Genomic DNA, 21,576 nt, shown 5'->3' on the forward strand with positions numbered 1-21,576 from the left:
ATTAGGTGTTGCGGGGATTAGGTGATGGTTTAAGAAGGAAGGAAATGGATATTAAAAAGGACAAGTCTGAGATAATAGGGTCTTCAAAATATGTAACTAGAGAAAACTTTGTTCTAACTTTGCTTCTACACTTTGTTTCCATCCTTACCCATTTTTTTTTCTTTTTCTTTTAGTTTTTGACTCCTTTGATTCTATTTTTTGAGTTCTAACTTTTTTTTTTTTTTATTTTTTTTCTTTTTTTTGGATGGAAACTTTATTTTCTTTTCTTATTTGAAGCAATTAACAAATTCTTGGTTTTCCACAGGTCTTTCTCTTTTCTTTTCTTCATTTCATCTCTATTCTCATACTCATTCCAAAATGGGTAGTCTGATTTTTATTTTGTTTTGTTTCTTATAAAATGGTAAAGGATTTGTAGTTTATGAAAAGGCTAAAGAAAGGCTCAGAGGGGCGACTAGCGGAAAATAATTTCATATAGGTTTGAATTTCTATATAGTAATTAAGTGGACATGTGATTTCTCTATTCGGAATTTACTTCTCCCTTGTGTTACTACTCAAATATTTCACTCATAAGGCTTTTAGGCTATATTCTCACAGGATTTGTAGAATAAGTACTCTAGCCTAGATTTCAGAAACTTACTGTCAATACAAATATAGATGTTCATGCAATATATTTATGGAAAGATGCAATGACTATTACCTACATATTAAGCTCAGTTTCTAAAAACTATTCTAATTTAAAAGCTAAAGTGAAACTTCTAGACTACTATCATCACAGAAAAAGAAACAATACCAATATTCCTAAGTGCATAGTATAAATACTTTTTATTTTTTTTATTTTTTTTACTAGAAAACAAAATGCATCCTAATAGGTGCCTTAAATTACGCGTGTTTCTATGCCACCCCCAAACAAAAACATGCTTTGTCCTCAAAGTATAGAAATAAGAAGGATAGAAAATACCATAGAAACATGTGAAAATTTTAGAACACCTGCAAAACAAATTTAGAATATACTAATATAGGTAAAGAAAAACAGACGCAACTCTATATGAGTTTCACTGTTTATGGGAATAACAAAAATTAAATTGCTTGGGACATAAGCAAACACTAACAAAAAATAAAACTTACCTCATATCTAACATTTAAACGTTGTCCTCCTCTTCTATAAAGAAGTGAGGTTCCTTTGCATCCTGCCAAGCCATCATAATTTTCCAAGCCTCACGCCATTTATCATTTACCTTTGCTAATTTGTTAAGTGCCACTTGGTCGGATGGGGTGTAAGGTGCAATCCAATTAGGTTATAGCCTCCACCCCGTCCAAATCATCGCACGGAAAAAGCGTATAATACAATTGGTGGGTCTCACAATGTCAACCCCAACCAAATCTGTGAAACGGGTATAGAACTCAGGAAAGAAAAATATCATTATGTGGCAAATTAAGATAGGCATAAGAAGGTACTTATGCTTCATACTATGGGCTCGTGCTAAACTAGACACTAAGGTCTGGGGAAGGTCATAGAGCATATGTCCCTCAGCTAAAGCAAAGAAGACGTCACAAGTGGCGTTATTCGCAGAAGAAAAACGTCATTCCCCTAAGATATTCAGCATGATAAAGAACATAATAGTGTCCATGTTAAGGGACAAGCTACCAAGAGCTACGTTATATTACCCTTGCTCCTCTACACGAAAAATCCCCGCCCCATAGGTCTCATGCAAATACTCAAAGTTGTAGATGTACATATTATCAGCCATATAACCCCATGAGTTTTGGGCAGCAGACATAGAAAGTCCAATAGCAAAGGCCAACAAAAACTTGCTTAAATCCATTGTTATAACATCAATGGTGACATAGAACACTTGTTCTCCATCCGGTCGATAAAAGAACTTATAATGATCATAGAAATAAGCAGTAAGTGTAGGAGAATAAGTTTCATCAACACTTACCATTAGAGGCTACCATCCTGACTACACAATCAAGTCGCGAAACCAATACCCATATGTGTCACTCTCGAGCAATTCTTCAAAGGACTGCTCCAGTATGATTTGAGAAGATTTCATAGCAAACCAATACACTACTGAACTCCTGGAAGTGAGTGCGGAAAACCCCAGAAAAAATAACTGGAGGTATGTTGAGATCAGGGCGCGTGCATGCTCAGAATACCCTATAAAAGAGGGCGAGCGTGCTCAATTCTGACAAAAGAAAATTCTGCGATCCAGAACCTTGGGTGCGAGCGCGCTCTGTTATAAGGCAAGAGAGAGGGCGTGCGCACTCTGAGTACTATTTATGGTATGAATTGAGAGGTGAAATTGAGAGGTGTGGTGTGAAGTATATGGTGTGCCATGTATTTATAGTGCACTAGTTTCTTAAACAAAGGTCCTCAAGGTTCCCTAATTGATAAGGAAAGAGATAGAATAAGAAAAGGCTTCTAAAAATCAAAATAGAAATAGCTAAAAGCGCATGCTCAGTAGCAATTGTATATGGTTTTAATAGCCTATCAAAATAGCAATCTCAATGCCTTTAACCCTTGAGGTTGCACCAAACAACAGTAGCTAATTCTAGCTACACCACATTAGCAGCATGCTCATATATAAACTATATTCTTCCAACCTTGCAATATTAACTTCCAAAAACATATGGATAGGATAAATACAATGCTAAACAAATAATGTCACCCCCAAACAAGTCAGAAATATGAGATTCATGAAAAATAGATAGCATTCTTGGACAAAAAATTAATTAACTTGAAATTCAAATAACAACCAAATACATAATCCAATATTAACTACTTAACTAAACAACTCGGAATAAAAATTCTACTAAAATAGGGAAAAAAAAAATTCTTAAAAACAACAACACAACTAAAGAACTAGCCACGAGATGAGGAAGGGACAGAGTCATCCGTCCTACGCCTATGACACTCATGCCTTCCAGAGTCAGCAGCAGAATAACCATCATGAGGTGGCAGGCGTAGTAGAACTTCTACTTGAAATGTGCGATGTTGCTCCATAAAGACATTCATGGCTTCCTAACGCTCATTATTACTTTGGACGAGAGTCTCCACGTTCGTCTGGAAGTTTGCTTTGCTACAGACAATAGTACCTTGCCTAGTCTGAATAGCCTCACAAAGGTCTTGCAGAGAACGTTCACCTGTACGAATCGTCTCATAGTCGTTATAGAGAGTTCGCATGCCACGATGAAGTAATGAGACACGGGCTATACCCGTAGTAGCCCTTTCCAAAGTGTCTGCATTAAAACATGTTGTGTCTTCCTCATCTTCCTCATCCGATACCATCTCAACACCCAAAACCTCAGGCAAATGCAAATCCTTCTGAATGCATTCCCGATAAATACGTGCATTTTCATACAACTTTAACTTAACCTGACCAGTCTTTGGAACACATCCCCAATACAACATAACCTTCGTAATCAATGTAGGGAAGGTTGCGGTCAATTTTACCAAATGCTCTAATCTCATTTAACAAAAAGTCAAGGATGCAAAACCTATACCTCTTTTCCTGAAGGGTCCAGAGAATGTGCAGACAACTCAAATTGATGTCACTTATCTTCGTGGTGGCAATAACATTCCTACCAACCCACTGAGCCACAGCCAGCTGGTTTCATCTCAGAGACGTCTAACGAACACAATGCAAACTAGGGTTGTACAGTCCTTCCAATAAAGTCTCCATCATCAAATGACCGATTCTACCAAACTGAGATTCCTGCATTATGACTACGATATCTCTCTGCTCAATGCCAGTAATCTCAGACAACACTACTATAGTCAATTCCTTCCGACTACCATTCACCTTTACAAAAATCCTACGACCATCAATCTTCCTCTTCTTATAAAAATCAAACACTAAATCAGTGTGATAAAAATCATCCCTAGAATACCACAACCCATTTCACTTCCTAATACACATTTCAGTACCGAAAAAGGGTGAAAATTGTTGAGCAGTAAAAATTTGTTCTGAAAGAATCTTTGGGGTTTGAGGAGCCATTTAGTTTTGGATTTCGAAATTGTGGTGATTGTAAGGTGGGGAATAGTGATTGAATCACTCAATCAAAATTTGATAAGGGTTTGTTTGGAGGTTAAGGTGCGGCCGCGCTCAAGTTTATCTGGCACAAGGGGTGTGTGCGCTCAAGTTTTTTCTTTGATCAGGAATGGGGGCGAGGAAGGAAAAAGAACGCGAGTTTTTTTTTTTTTAGGGAGTCACGTGCCCCGTGACCGCATAAGGTTTAAATTGTTTGGGCCCAAGCCCAAAACAAATCCATAATACCCAGCCTGTCCTATGCCTCGTAAAACTTAAAACTAAAATCCCCGATTTGTTAACGGTCCGATTTTTGCGAATGAGCTATGAAAACGATCAGCAGAGAAAGTACAATCCAATGATCTATAAAAAAAAAACTCAAATCTAGCCGTGGATGACATATTATTAAGATGAAAAATGCCTCGAAACACATGAATGAAATAAGTTTTATGATCAAAAGAAATTTATATTCATAGATAGTATCAACCCGAATCAAAGTACGACTAAACGGCATAACCAACAAGAATAGGAAGTTGAGCTATCAAGAATGGAAAGACCAGACTCCCCACCCCCAAACAAATTTTTGAAAATAGGATTTAGAAAATTTGTTTAAAAACGTGGGTCTTTTAAAGTCAGATTCGAGACTTGCTAGATTACTATTTATCAAATTTTAAATTTTTTATTTTTTATGAATAAGGTTTAATATAAAGGAAAACAATAAAATAATAAAGACATAATTCACTCCATAAAGAAACATGACTCAAAAACTGAGAAAACATGCAAGAGTGGAAAACATGAATTACGTTAAACGTGGACTTAGGATCCGGTACTTACAGCCACACTCCAAAGGGAGGGCCCGTTTACCTTAATGGTGCACTTACCAATATATGGAAATGAAAGAAAGTACACCAAACATCAAAGGTCAATCCTCATAGACAGGGTCATGTAAAAGGACATCCTCCACATCTGGGGACATTAACTCGTGAAAATATTTTAAACGTTGGCCATTAACTTGAAAGGTACTATTGTTTTTGGGATTTACCATGGTGATTGCCCCGTAAGGGGTGACTTCAGCAACCAGAAAAGGACCAGACCAACGGGTTTGTAATTTCCCTAGGAAAATATGCAAACAAAAGTTGTAAAGCAAAACCTTTTGACCAACTTCAAACTCTTTTCGTAAAATCTGTTTATCATGAATATGTTTCATGTTAGCTTTATAATCCTTCGCGAGATCATAAGAATCTCTATGGATTTCTTCAAGCTCATTTAATTGCAATTTGTGCTTAACACCTGCGTCATCAATATTGAAGTTCAGGCTTTGTATAGGCCATATAGCACGGTCCTCCAATTCAATGGGCAAGTGACAAGGTTTTCCAAACACAAGTCTAAAGGGAGACATTCCTATAGGAGTTTTAAAAGTTGTCCGATACGCCCATAAGGCATCTGTTAGACATTTAGACCAATCTTTCCGATCAGAATTGACTGTTGTTTCTAATATTTTTTTAATTTCCCTATTAGAGACTTCTACTTGGCCACTAGTTTGTGGATGATAATGAGTTGCCACCTTATGGGTAACTCCGTACTTCTTAACTAAATAAGCAACAACTTTATTTAAAGACATCATATTACGTTTAGTGATACGCCCAAGTTGTTGGCAACGAATACATGTTTTGCAATGAACTTGGGCATCTTTAAAAAGGGTAAGCCAATAAAAACCACATTGAAGAATTTTAGATGCCATTTTCATACCACTAAAATGGCCACCACACTCTTTGTCATGGCGGAAGGATAAAACCTCACTATATTCCCACTGGGGAATATAACGATGAATAATCTGATCCGCCCAATACTTAAAAAGGTAGGGCTCATCCCAGTAGTATAGCTTAACTTTAGCCAAAAAAAATTTACGTTCATTTTTTGACCAAACATCAGGAATAATATCATAAGCTAAATAATTCACAATGTCGGCATACCAAGGTGCAAAAAAAATAGAATAAAGATGCTCATCAGGAAAAGAATTAGGTATGGACTCAGAATCACTATAACTGTCATTTGTTAGTCTAGATAAGTGATCGACAACTACATTTTCGACCCCTTGTTTATCCTTAATTTCTAAGGTAAACTCTTGCAGGAGAAAGATCCATCAGATCAATGTCTGTTTAGCATCCTTCTTGGCGAGAAGGTACCTAAGAGCTGCATGGTCAGTGTAGACTAAGGTCTTTGAACCAACCAAATAAGGACGGAACTTATCGAAAGCATAAACTACAGCTAAAAATTCCTTTTCTGTAGTAGTGTAATTTCTTTGAGCATCATTTAAAGTTTTACTAGCATAAAAAATAACGGTGGACTTATCATCTAGTTTCTGGCCTAACACAGCACCAACATCATAATCGCTAGCGTCACACATAAGCTTGAAAGGTTTAGACCAATCGAGAGGCTGTATAATCGGTGCAGACGTTAAAGTGGCTTTTAAAGTTTCAAAAGCCTGTTTGCAATCATAATTGAAATCAAATATGACATCTTTTAAAAGCAGATTAGTTAAAGACCTAGCTAATTTTGAAAAATCCTTGATAAAATGCCTATAGAAACCTGCATGGCCTAAAAAGGCTCTAATGTCACGGATAGTCCGTGGTATAGGTAGAAATGCTATTTTATCTAATTTGGCCTTATCTACTTCTATGCCATCGCTAGATACAATATACCTAACACTATTCCTCTTTTTACCATAAAATGATATTTTCCCAATTTAAAACCAGATTCTTCTCCTCGCACCGTGTCAGCACTTTGGAAAGGCTAGACAGGCATTCACTGAAAGAGTCTCCATATAGAGAAAAGTGATCCATGAAAATTTCCATGAAGTGCTCCACCATGCCACTAAACATATGAAGCATACACCGCTAGAAGGTACCAGTAGCATTACAAAGGCCGGAAGGCATTCATTTATAGGCATATGTTCCAAAAGGACATGTGAAGGTAGTCTTGTTTTGGTCGTCAGGATCAATAATGATCTGAAAATAGCCAGAGTAGCTATCTAAAAAATAATAATAAGCATGACCAGCTAGACGTTCGAGCATCTGATCTATAAAAGGTAAAGGAAAGTGATCCTTCTGTGTCATGGCATTTAAGCGTCTATAGTCAATACAGATCCTCCATTTCATAGGACCTCGTGTGGAAACATATTCACCCCCAGCATTACACACAATGGTAACCCCTGATTTTTTAGGAACTACGTGAATGGGGCTTACCCATTCGCTATCGGAGATGGGATATATGATACCCACACCGAGTAACCGTAAGACTTCTTCCTTGACCACCTCTTTCATGGCAGGGTTCAAGTGACGCTGAGGTTCGCGTGAAGTCTTCGCATTATCTTCTAAATGTATGCAATGTGTGCATACACTAGGGTCAATCCCCTTAATGTCGTCTAGGGACCAACCGATCGCGCAACAATGTTCCCTAATCACCCTAATCAAATATGCCTCTTCATCAGCAGACAACTGAGAAGATATGATCACTAGATGACTACCATCCGATCAAGCTGGATATATTTCAACTCAGCAGGAAGTGGTTTAAGCACAGGGGTGGGAGGAATGGGTAGAAATGTTTCTGGAGGGTCTTCGTCTTGAGTAGTAAAAACTATTTAGGTAAGAGGTCTTCAAACTCAGAAGATGGAGCTACAGAAGGATCTAAGATAGGAGTAAACTCGAAAAGGGCGCTGACTTCCTCTACGTAGGAGTTGTCATCGAAGTCGGAACTTCCGAAGGAAAGGAATAGGTGCATCTAATTCTCTGGAAATGTGTTGTTAAAATAATCTTGAGTTAAGCTCTTGATCATGCTAACTTCTCCATCGATAGTCGTATCGAGTAACTATTGCATCATTTTGAAAATATTTACCTCAACAGAAAAATGGCCAAAGGACATGGACATCGAACTATCGCGGCAGTTTATGAGAGCATTGGTAGTTGCCAAGAATGGACGCCCTAAGATGATAGGAACAGAGTTGTTAGCGACTTCTGTGTCGAGGATAACGAAGTCGGCTGGGTAGTAAAAATCTTGAACTTTAACCAGCATGTTTTCAGCCACCCCTTTAGGATACTTAATAGAACGATCAGCTAATTACAACGTTATTTCAGTTGGTTGCATCTCTTTTAGGCCTATTTGTTTATATAGATAATAAGGGAGTAAGTTAACACTCGCCCCCAGGTCTAATAGAACAGTTGTTGTGTGGGTATCCCCTATATTTAGCATATGGATCAATAGGAGTTTTAACCTTGGCCGCTTTCCTCTTAGGTTGTGGTTTAACTAGTATAGGGGTAGGATCTTCAATTTCTATTTCGGTATCTAGTAAATTTTCATTTCCATTGACCACTGGTGGTGTATCAATGACCATAGTTATGGTGTTATCAACCACTCTGCCAGAACGGAGAGTGGTGACGGCATTTAACTCACCTACATTTAAATTTCTATTACTAGTATTACCGATTACTTCGAAAGCTGTGTTTGGCATTTTAGGATTAGGTATAGCTTGAACTGAAAACACACCTTTTGGTTGGGCTTTCTCTTAGGTTAACTATTATATGGATTGTTGAATCTGTTGTTAAACTTGCATGTAGGCATCAAAACGATCCGATTGTGGATGTGTAGTGGTCACAGGTGGTTGATAAGAACCCAAAACTGTAGTTTTAACCCCTTAATAATCATACTTTTAGACTAATTATGTGAGTAATAAATAAGAGTTAACACTGATTACGTATTTTTATGTATTACAGGCAGTAAAGTCAATTATGTGCAGAAATGTGCTACTTTGGCGAGATAAAGGAGCAAGGATTGGTTGTTAAGAAGTTCTATGATAAAGGCCAAGATTCAAGGAGACAAAGCCTTTGTAAAGCCCGGTCAAACGCTGAAAAGTCAACACGGGCAGAAATAGTGCACAAGTCGGCAGAACTTTCGAAGACCATATCTTTGGACTCAGACCTCGGAATTGGGCCTACCTTATGCCAAAACGACCGGCTCAGAAAGAGCTTTCCAATGGTCCAAGCCTTGGCAAAATCAGACGAGTAGGAGTGGATGAAAAGTCTGTTGAAGTCAAATCCAGCTGAAGAGCCTTTTGCGGACTAAAAGAATTGGGTTTTGGGCCTGATTTTCCGGCCCAAAACATGGCTCCAAGCCCATACACGATTTTTGGATCTGAAGCATATAAAAACAAAAGTTTAGCTCTTTGTAAGGGGTAGCTAATTAGACCTAAAACATAGATAATTCTAGATCTAGTTTTAATTGTTTTTAATTAAGTTTAGTTTCATTTCATTCCTTGTTTTAGATTAAACTTTGAAAATATTATTATTGCTTGATTAGATAAATAAAATAGTAGATTCTTGTTCATTTTGATTTTTGTCATTTACAATTGTTTAGATCTAAATTCCTTTATTACTTGTTATTCATTTCCTATTTATTACCTGAGATTTCAATTATTGTTTAGTAAAATTGCATAAGATAGAAGTTTTATATGATGTCTAGTTTTAATTCAATGGGAAATGATAGTAGTATGACTCAAGGCTAAACCTCCATTAGAGGGGGTTGAAGAAGCCTTGATGAAGCTTGATCCTTGTTAACTTAGAAATCATCGTGAGAGTTTATTCCACTCTAGAAGGTCGTTGATTCGCCATGAGAATGGGTGGACGACCTCACATGCTAGTTATTGATTGGTAGAGATGCCATGTATAATTAGGGATTAGAATTACTATTTTGATATGCGAAGCATTCAATTTGGATCACGACGAGTCTTTGTTAGTTGATTAAGTCGAGTTAAGGTGGATTCAATTCCCTTTAATTCTTTATCTAGATTCAAACCCTTAGCATTCTATCATTTCGTTATTTGTAACTTGTTAATTGAATTCACCTTGTAGTATAGAATTCCCCTCGTAAATCTCTCATTAGACTTTGGACTGATTAGTTGACACGAAACTATCGCATGCTAAAGAACTAGGAGTGGAACGAATCATTTACTCCCCTATATCTCAATAGGATTGAGAGTAAAATTATCTTTGATAAAAGCAGTAACAAAGCAGTTTTAGTTTTACTTTCGTTTCGAGTTTCATCGCTTTATTCATTAGTTGAATTATTCATTATACGATTATCAAATGGCAATGCCATCTTAGTTAAACTTTTAGCATTGGTTTCATAGTATAATTAGTCATTTTTAAGTCCCATTAAACCCACCCACCCTTGTTTGATTCATACTGTGGTTGTCCGTTTCAGCACTTAAATTTTCCTCGCAAAAATACACGGAGCGCACTTGCGCCCAAATAGAGCGCTACCTGCGCTCAAACGGCTGGAAATTCATTTTTGTACGGAGCGCACCTGCGCCCAGACAGAGCGCCACCTGCTCTCAAAACACTGGACATCGGACAAGTCCCGAAAGCACCTTCAAAACGAAGCCACACCTGCGCCAAGACTGAACTCCGAAGTTGTCTGGCGCATTTGTGCCCAAACAGCAGGCGCACTGCCCTCTGCTGAAATTGCCCGATTTCCTCAGGTTTGTTTCAAACTTTCCATTTCTTCAAGTTTTTAGTGTTCTAACTTGTTATACACACTGAGCACGCGTAAACAAGACGCTATTCGTAAGCGAAGCAAGGAGGCATTCAGGTACTCTTTTCTTCCACACCTCACATCTCTAGTTAGAGGTTTATACTAGTATATCAAGATTGTTTGGAGTGTTGTCGTGTTTAGACTTACCCTTGCATGAAATTGAGGTCTGGTCGGAGAAAAACACGGAACGTAATTAACCGTCAACGTCAACAAACACGTCTATCTAGTATACCAATCACTACACCTCTAGCTACTATTCCACACACCACACCTGAAATAATGGCTGAAGAAAGAGAGACTCCTCTCTTCGACTTTTACAAAGCCTTAAGCGATAGCCTTAAATCTTGCATCGTTCTAGCAGACCCAGTGGGGGATTTTCGAATCCCCCCAAACATATTTAATTTGTTACCCGTTTTTCATGGTTTAGACCATGAAAAACCTTATCGGCTACATCGTAGGGATTGAACAAGTCCTTACAACATTCCACCATCCTACGGTTGGTGTGGAACAAATTAAACTGAGGGTATTTCCCTTCACCTTAGCCGATAAGGCGCGTCTTGGTTAACTGCCCAAGCGCCTAATTCTGTGGGACTCGTGGGCTAAACTTGTTCAGCTGTTTATGGAACATTTTTACCCACCCCTAAAGACGGATGAGATGCTTTCCAAGATTCATTTCTTTTGACAAAATCCTCATGAATCATTTTCAGAGGCTTGGAATCGTTTCACCGATCTCCTTATAGAGTGTCCACATATTAACCTAGCGAAAGACACGTTAGTTCGTGCCTTTTTCAAAGGACTTCTACACCACCATAAAGAAGTCCTTGACATAATGAATGGGGGTAGTTTCCTAAGTAAAGGAGCCTCGGAGGCTTACAAATTTTTAGAAGATCAAACTAAGCGCAATAATAATTGGGGTAGTGATGATATCCTCCGCTCTGCTAGTTCTTCTTCAACAGTTAAGGCAGCCGGTATGTTTGAGATGAAACCCGATCCAGAACTTAAAAATTTAATCGAATCTCTAACTAAAAAGGTAGAGGCTATTTCTGTTCAACAAAAGTCTATCCCCGTCATGAATGTCAACTCCAACCCATGTAATTTCTGTTTGAGTCCTGAGCACTCTGACTCCTATTGTCCTCTTGCCTATGAACAACAACAATCAGAGCAAGATAATGTTTGCTCCATTAATAGCTATCATATTCCTAATGCCCCATGGAGACAAAATCCCAACTTTAGTTGGCGAAACAATCAACAAGTTACACCTCCAGGGTTTAATAACCAAAATGTTAGGCAAGCAAACAATTATAACCAAGCTCCACCTAGGCAAGGACAAGGACAAGGTCAGGGGATTTATAATAATTATAACAACCAAGCGCAACCACGACAAGGTCAAGCACAAGGTCAAGGTAATTATAATAGTTATAATACCAATAGAGGTAACGCTCGTTAGCAATAATAACTATCACAACCATGCCATAAATAATCAACGTGAGATAGTTCCAAATTTGACTACTACACCTACACAACCGGATCGTGATCGACGCCTTTATACAAAGTTACCCAACAACTTTTCCAATCAATGACTCAATCGAACCAACAGATCTTACAATCCATAAATCGGGGCATACAACAGTTAGCCCAAGAGAAAGCCCAACCAAAAGGCGTGATTTCCGTGCCAAGCCGATACCAAACCCTAAAACAAAGAAACACGGCCTTTGAGGTAAACGGTAATACTAGTAATGAAACTACAATCGTAGGTGAGCTAAATGCCATCACCACTCTCCGCTTCGGTAAAGTGGTTGATAACAAAGTAACTATGCCTATAGTTACCCCACCAGTAGTCCCTACACCGGATATCGAACTAGTTACCGAAATAGAAACTGAAGAGCCTACCACTGTAGAGGTACCAGTTAAACCACAACTTAAGAAACAGATACCCAAGGTTAGACATCCAGTTGAGCCATACGCTAAATATAGAGAGAAACCACCGTTTCCCCAGAAATTAGCCATGCTAACCAGGGATACAAACTTTAAGGAGATTAGGAACGTTTTCAAAAATCTAACGATAAACCTTCCTTTTCTCGAAGCTATTAAAAAGCTACCAAACCACGCTAAGTTTTCTTAAGGAGTTGTGCACTACTAGGCATAAGACCAACATACCTAAAGACGCCTTTCTAACCTGAATGTTCCCAACTTTATCGAAAAATAATGGAATTTTTAAGTATAAGGACCACGGTCGCCCCATCAGAAAATGCACCTTGGGAGATTCCCACACGACGAATCGCTTTATTAGACACGGGGCGAAAGTGTTAACTTACTCCCGCTTTTATTTGTATAAACAAATAGGTCTACGAGGAAATGCAACCTATAGAAATGACGTTGCGCTTAGCGCCGCAGTCTATAAAGTATCCTAAGGGTGTAATGGAAAACGTGCTTGTTAAGGTTCAGGATTTCTACTATCCTGCAAATTTTGTTATCCTCAATACAGAAGTCGCTAACGACTTGCATCCGATCATCTTAGGGCGCCCTTCTTGGCAACCGCCAACGCTTTATAAATTGCCGTGATGGTAAGATGTCCTTATCTTTTGGCCATCTTTTTGTTGAGATAAATGTTTTTAAAATGATGAAACAGTTACCAGAATCGTCTATAGATGGGGAGGTTAGCATGATCGAGAGCTTAGCTCAAGATTATTTTAACAACACATTTCCCGAAAACTATATGTATAAATTATTTTCTTTTGGAACTTCAGATTTTGTAAATGACTCCTACTTATAGGAAGTCAACACCATCCTTGAGTCCACACCAATTGTAGACCCTTCGGTTGCTCCATATACTGAGTATGAAGACTTGCTACCTAAGCAAGTATTCATTACACAAGATGAGGACCCTGATGAAACATCTATTGACATTCCTTCCACCCCGGTGATTAAACCTCTTCCCCCGGAGTTAAAATATATTCACACTACACCATAACAGGCTATTTGCAACGGCAAAAAACCGTTGCGAATAATTTTCGCAACGCTTTTTAAGCGTTGCAAATAGGGCGTCGGTAAAGTGTTGGAAATATTTGCAACGGTTTTGCCGTTACCAAACCAAATTTTCCAACGGTTATTAACCGTTACCAAAGTGACAATTACTAACGGTTAAAAGCGTTGCAAACCAAATTTTCCAACGGTTATTAACCGTTGCAAAGTGACAATTACTAACGGTTCAAAAGCGTTGCAAAGCAAGGGGAGCGTTGCAAACCAAATTTTCCAACGGTTATTAACCGTTGCAAAGTGACAATTACTAATAGTTAAAAAGCGTTGCAAAGTTTGCAACGCTTTTAACCGCTAGTAATTGTCACAATCGGCAAAAACAATCAACGAATCGAAATAAAACATTTGTTTTCAACTAGTAAGAATAAATTTCATTTAGTTATAAAATGTGACAAAGTTACATTATAGACCTCCACATAGTATGGCACTAAGTTACGAGACTCTAATATCTGATCTACAGGGACTACAACACCAATACATTACATAACAATGAAATTCTACTTAAAACAAAGTCTTGGAACCTCAACTCTTTCAAAGTTGCCGCGACCCCTTGAGATAGAAGCCACAACGAAATAAAACTAGAACTCTATCCAATCAAAATAACCAAAAAGTTTACTCACAAGAGCGTTGGCATTTAGCTATGCGATCAAGTGCAAGCTTTTCCTTTTGTTCTTTTTTGATAATATTTCTTCATTATCATCTGCTGCAGTTAGAAGCGGCCTCGAAAAATGACCACACGCTCCAATTGTATATTGTTGATTGTGGAAGCAAACTACATTCAAACACCGAACTAGCGGACCTAAAAGTGGATCACCCAAACCCGAAGTCCGGAGAGTTTAGCAAATGCGGTCTGAACTCTAAAGAACAAACTCTACGCATTCCCGTAAGGAAATTACGTCGAGGGGACTAACAGGTGGGGTTCTAAATGTCGAGGTAAATGACCTGCCAGAAGAAGGCGTTGACAAATTTTAATGATCAATAATAGATCGTAACACCGATCAAAAAGATGCAGAAAATCATGTAGTTGATGACGATGAATCGAGAACCAAGATCACATCAAAGAACCTTTGGTATAATCTAGTTCAATGCAACCAAAATTAAATACCTGCATTCATGTCAAACCAAGAAGATGATCGTGCTAGTCCAAAGAAGATTAGGGGAAGGAGATGAAATGGTGGGATCGCCTCAGCTAACATCGCTACCGCCAAATCGAAGTGTCCTCGCAATCACTTGTTCAATACCGATCATTGAGAGTATCGCCGCCAAGACCAGCTATCGAGGCGATGGGTCCTTTGCTAGAGTACACATGGCCAAGACACATTGAGAATACATCCCATTGTCAAGAGGTCTCTATCTCGAATAGCTAATGACCCCATTACTAGCATCGCCATTTATCATAATGCCGAATCGAATCTTTGAGACGAATCATCCGATAACGGAGACCCATGCATTATACCAGAGTAGCAAGAGGGATGCTTGTGGCCACCCTTCCATCACGACCCACGATGTACTATCACTACCAACCCTCAATACAGGACCAATTTGGGATGGAACCAACTTCCACCCTGCATGTATGTAATCGCCCGTGCCATTATACCCGCTGGGCCATTAATATTAGCCAAAGAAGGTAAGGAACTCAAGAGAGTTTGACTGTGGGCTTCCAATAAAGCAGCAAGAATGGACTTCGTGTGCTTATTGTGACCAAAAGCAAAGCATGCAAAAGCTGTCAAAAGAATGCACTTGAGCAATTAACAATTTATAGGTAAAAGTGTATACAACACTCGACAATTTTTCCTCGTCCACCGGATCCAAACAGGGTGTGAAAAATGTTATAATGGTACTTTTACGTGCATGAAGAATTAATTTCAAGCCAAAATTACCCACATCCCCTTAAAACTAAAAAGCAATGACTCCTTCATCCCTCTTATGAATTATTCATCCTTTTTCATGTAATAACATTACACTCATGAAAAGTGGCTCAAATTCACTTACCAACAAAAAGCTCTGCCCTAACCAATGGGCTTCCATCCAAAACAAAAGTCGGCAGACTTTTGACAATATTTAGCTTCGGCCCTAACCTTTTCATCGTCATCCGAAGTCTTTGTCCCCTCCAACATCTCCTCAAGGAATCGGATCCAATGTCAAGAATTATTTAGAATTATTACGCATGCGCCTAGGATGGTGTTGATCTTTTCATAAACTAGAGCTCACTTTTTTTATAGGTACCTAACTAGTCGAGACTTCATTTCATAGAGGCTAATGAACTACCATGATAAATGTCCATACACTGTTGATAAAGAAAGATCTTTGTGCAAAGATCATTTACATATTTAACAAGAATACCTTAAGTAAAAATGAAAATCATTCCCAAAGTTGACCGGACTAGAAGCAAAACATTACCATAGAGACAAAAAAAAAAGGCTTATTTAGTAATACCTTATCTAGAGCAAGGATCTTCGTCCATATGAAAACAAGAATTTGCCTCAATTCCATTGCTGATGTTTGTAGCAATTTTAGAACATATGGAAAGATTCCAACAGATAAAGCCTACAAGAACAAATAAAATTCCATAAGAAAACCTTAGGCCTACTATGTACTTTGGTACCATATTCGCCAGAGTCCAGGATCTGCCCATTACACATGTAATATTCATAAATTACATTAGATGCATAATCCATTCTCACGTAACATTCAAAAAACCACGAAAGTACAAATTTGTAATCAAATAATAAAAAGAACAACAGAGCAAATTACGGATCAACGTTCCCAAGGTCCCATGTCAAGAAATCTACCAAGAAGTACCCGATTATCTAAATCGATGGCATTGGCTAAGTAAAACCTGCAATAAATAATGCTAAAGTCTTAAAATGAAAGTACAGAAGATGAGGACAAGGCCTTTATCCTTCCTATTTCATATCATACTTGGGAACTACTATCTCTAAGTCCGAATATCGGCCTTGGTTCAACTCCTAGCTCGGCTAAACGCCGCCAACTCCTTACTTAGATTTCGGGGGTTAAGGTAGTTTACTTGTCGGGCCGATAAGTCGTAGCGAAACCTAAGATTATATGACTGATTAGATTACTAGTTTGTTTAACTGAGGTTCCCCGCCTAAGTCCCATATCTTAAAGACTATAACTCAACAACAAAGTCTGCCTTTACTTGGCTTCAAGTCCCATAAGAGAAGGAAGAATAGCTGGAAGTTAGAGAGTAGTTGCCTAGCTACAAACTCAAAAAGCCTGTATTTGGCTATTAGTCCCTATTATTCTTATTTTAAAGTACCATTAGAGCTCCTTTTCCCCGACAACAATGATCGGAGATCTTACTTTCTCAAGTCATACGTCTTTTGTTCAAATTAACGGTGTTCCGCTCTACTTATCATTATTTACTAGCCCCTTCACTTCAACTCATACTACTTTACTTCCAAATTATTCCCAAATCAAAGCTACTTGCTTATAAGAGCAAGGTGCATAGTCAGGCTTGTTAAAGCATGGAAAGGTATCCGTAAAGCACAAGAATGCTTGGCTATGAGATAGGCCCTCTCACACTAATCCTTACTAATACTAAGGATTGAAAGTAGCACAATCGGCTATAGGGCGTAACTCCGTGATCCACAAATAGCCGCGGGCAAGCACCTTTAACAAGCAAGTAGCTAGCTTCCACCTTACTTAACAAAGAAGCGAAAGCCTTCGCCTATAGCTTCTACTTCTACTTAGCAGCCCAAATAAAGTACTCCATTAACACACAAATACGCTCACGCTAGTACAAAAGTAAGTAAACAACCTGATCTGCTCCTTTGCCCATTCTTCGCATCTCGTTCTCCCTTTAGGTGGCATGAAAGGTTTGGAACAAAGAAATAGACCGCCTTGCTCTTAAAGGCAGCAAGTAAGTAAACCACCTTCTCATGTCTCCGGACCTTCTATGAACAGAGCTTTGAACTATAGCAAATAGCCTATTGGTTGAGCTTTGCTCTATGCTGGCTTAACTGTTCCTATGCCCGCTTGAACAGAAAGCCTAACGAGCAAATAAACCATTAGCCCGATCCACTTGTTGCCCGCTTGCTTTTCGACCTCGCCACGATCTACTTAGTTAGCATCCCAAATCAGCGTACCCTGCTTCCTTTAACAGGCTAGTACACAAGCTACTAAAGCTAGTAAGCTAGTATACTAGCATTTGCCCGATTGCTTTAACAGAGGGCTTACCTCCTGGTTCCCACCGTCTGTCCAAAACTATGGAACTCATCTAAAAAGTTGATTTGCTAGATCACGATTTGAAAGGCGGTACAGATGCTCATTGTAAAATCTAGATTTGCAGAAAAAATTGATTATTAGGATGAGTGGATGACTTTCTCTATGATGAGTATGCTTTTTAAGAAAGCAAATATATATATATATATATATATGGAACTAAAATTCTAGAACTAAAATGCTAGAATTTAAGAAGTTAGTAACTTAGTACACAAACTTGTAAGATATTAAGATGATTACCAAATGAAAGTGATAAAGTCATTTTGAAACTTCGCTTCGATTCTATCTCTTGAGCTACCTGCAGAATTTTCATTTGAATAAGAGCTTCTCGAAAAAAGATAACAAGAATAGCTTTTGGTAGATAACAACGGCACAAAGTTTACGTAAACTAATATAGCTTGGAACAAAATTAAGGGCTCGGACTTATTGACCTAAAAACAAATCTAAAAATCCAAAATGCAAAACGATATGATGTACACGAAGGACTAAACGAAACAAAAGAGTAAATGTCCAAATGCTGATGAGAGGGTACAAAACACGATCCCTAATTCAAAATAAATTTCAAAAAAAAAAAAAAAAAAAAAAAAAAATGGAAACTATCTTTGAGAATGTTGGCGAGGAAAAGCATATAGTATGAAAAAGAAAAAAATGAACAAAAATAGATCTAAACTATAGACCTTTTCAAAATTGATGGATGAGACTAGGGCAAGTCAAGGGATGTTGAAAAGCTCAAAATTGTATACTGGTGTGGAACCCTAAGACCTAGATCTTTGGTACAGGCTGGCTTACCAAAATGTTCTTCGAGATAAGAATCAAATTCCTGCCGGAATCAACAAACCCCAAAACAGAATTCAAATCTAGAGACCGACCAAATTTCTGAACAGTTGGAGAGAATAAAATTAAGCCGTCGTATAAATACTCTCCGTGTTGAGATAATTTGAGATTAGAATCAGTGGCGAGATGGAAATCGAGGTGGTAGTTACGGTTTTTGAGGGAGGTGAAGTATAGGGAGTGGGAGGATTTTAGAGAGCGAGGAGGAGAGAAAGAAATTTTCGTTTTTAACTCAATGATATTTCGTTTTTTTTCGTTTCGCTCTTTCGCGAAATTTTCAAAATTTTAATTTGTAACACTTCTCCAACGCTTTTTAAGCGTTGGCAATTAATTCCGGAAATTCAACCAAATAAAGTAACGCTTTACAATATTGCCAACGCTTATTTAGCGTTGGAAATTTACTAACGGTAAATAATCGTTGCAAATCAAAAAAGGTGCGTGTTGCAAATATCCTATTATGGTGTAGTGTACCTTCAAACATAGCTTCTCATAAGTCATACCAAACAACGTGTAACATTCATTCAATAAGCTCCTAACGACTTTCCTTGTATATATATATATATATATATAGAGAGAGAGAGAGAGAGAGAGAGAGAGAGCTCACACTCATGCTGCGTCTTCAAACCTTGATCCTTCACTCTACAGTTGTCGCCAATAGGAAGAGTTTTAAGTGGAACCTATAGCATACAACATCAAATTTCAGCACAAAATCCAACCTTGAACTGAAATAAAAAGGAAAACACAACGGGTTTGATAATTTACTACGTTACCCTTTGGAATTTAGTAGGTGTCTTTCCTGGAATCACCAATAATAGTGTATTTCAATAGGGTAGCTCCAAGCCTCGAGTTGAAGAGGCTATCCTTAGCATTCCTCGTCTAATATATTTGAACCTCAACCTACAACTTCGTCTCCACTTCACATCAAATAGACCAATTGCTCCTCTATATCGAGGAAAAAAAAATAGTTACCATAATTAGTTGATTAGAAGGGACAGGTTTTAGACTATTCACATTTAAACATTGAGTGATTGAGATAATATTAAATAGTACGAAAATCCAAGGACTACCTGCTAGTATGCTACCATTTTGTTCATAGTAGTAGGTATAGGAACAAATGAAGAGTCCGACCAACGACCAATAGGCGACGAAAGTACATTGCATACAAGGGTATGGCACGAAGGCGTCTGCCGCAGATCACAAAGACAAGCAGTTGACTATGCCGCCAAAATCCACAAACAACAAACAAGGTCATAAAAAGTGCCAATAGCTAAGGAAAAGATAAACAAAAGATATTGACTCACCTACTTAATCATATACGATTAAAAACGAGCAACTAGTTACTTCATGTTCCATAGGACCAATGAAGCCGGATAACAACAGAGTGTGATAGGAGAAACACTATTGACCACCACATTTCAAGAGAGAAAGAGAGTTGTACAGGTAGAAGAGAGTACACCCACTGCACCACAATACCGCATCACCACACCACACCACTACACCAAAGAATCCACCACCACACACCGCACACCACCACCCACCACCACCACCATACGCGCACACCACCACCACACCTTTGCACCACCCAAATCCACATAATTTTGTGGCATACTACAAGGGCAAACTGTATAATGAGCCTACCAGTCTAAACGGGCCAATAGATTCTCAAAGTGCATACTTCAATCGTGTTTTGAGGGTCGGTCATTACAACTTCAATTGATTGTTGATCAATGGAATGAATATCCTTACCTTATACCATGCCCGGGACCACAATTAATATTGTTTATCCCGATGTCCAAGTGTGGTCTCCAATGGAAATGCAATCATCCCCCTAAATTGTAGTTATAATTGAAAAAATTAGCTTCAATCTACATATTCTCTTAAGAAGTCACCGAGAAAAATCAACCAAAGAGTGCTATTTACCACTTCTCGATGCTTGAGCGGTCAATAAAAACATGCTTAGATCTGTCTATATGGATACCGTGCCTGTTGTTGGGGCTGGTTTTCGTGAGCAATCGATTTTCAAATTTGTAATATGAAACCATTCGATTGTCTTATGCCAATATGTGTATTTGCAATCAATTGATGAAGTGAAGATCTTTGAGATAACTATTGGAGCGTAATATGAACTTGATAGCCTAACAACAAAATTCAGCGATTTTATCGAATTTATTAACAAATATTACTAGATGCTTAACATATACCAATCAACATATAAATACTTCTTGTTGGATCCATTTTTGTGCAATCCTCGCAAATTAAAGCAAGCCGAGACAATTAGTCAGAAAATTGCCGAACGTATTATTCCAAAACATATTAATGGGGCGTATGTAGGTTACCTTTGTTGTGGCTGTTGCGGCATGAATTAGACCACCAATTTGTACCCCATCCATCAATAGTTCCATAACCATCAACTATGAGACCAAAGAACACGCCTAAATGCAAGCCATTTGCTTGAATCAATCCCCCGTCCCATGTTTCGTATCTTTAGGAGATAATATAGTTCCAAGTATCTACAAAAGAAGAAGACGTAGTCGATCACCAATCAAGAGAAGTCTTTCTAACTTGACCCAATCAATAGAGATGAAATTGACCGATGCCATGTGATAGATTGTATTAGTTGAGTTTTCTACAATCACGGGTAGAATTAGCACACAAACTACAACATTCGAAGTTCAATATACAAAACTAGGACTTATTAAATAAAACATAAAAAAATCACAGTAGGATTAATAGGGAGAGAGGCGCATTTGCTATGCTCACTTGATTACTAAAGTCCACCATTTTTTAATAGCCAAGAGATCAAAACAAGATCTGCAAAGGGTTTAATTAGAAAAACTTCAAAAATTTTTAG

The 21,576-nt window shown here is 38.2% G+C and overlaps 1 long non-coding RNA gene across 3 annotated transcripts; it reads right to left on the reverse strand.

Moving 5' to 3' along the window:
• Positions 1-15,819: 15,819 nt before the first annotated feature.
• On the reverse strand, positions 15,820-19,871 carry LOC147497733 (uncharacterized). Of its 3 annotated transcripts, none has more exons than XR_015197191.1 (4): positions 19,793-19,871; positions 19,496-19,667; positions 19,330-19,402; positions 15,820-16,196 (listed from the first exon to the last, which is right to left on the reverse strand). It is a non-coding gene; the product is annotated as an uncharacterized LOC147497733 (long non-coding RNA). The 3 variants fall into 3 exon arrangements; XR_015197190.1 differs by lacking the exon at positions 15,820-16,196 and adding an exon at positions 16,417-16,488; XR_015197189.1 differs by lacking the exon at positions 15,820-16,196 and adding an exon at positions 18,149-18,192.
• Positions 19,872-21,576: the final 1,705 nt, after the last annotated feature.

Source organism: Coptis chinensis, chromosome 5 (genome assembly GCF_015680905.1).
Source record: "Coptis chinensis isolate HL-2020 chromosome 5, ASM1568090v1, whole genome shotgun sequence".
Classification (NCBI taxonomy): domain Eukaryota; kingdom Viridiplantae; phylum Streptophyta; class Magnoliopsida; order Ranunculales; family Ranunculaceae; genus Coptis; species Coptis chinensis.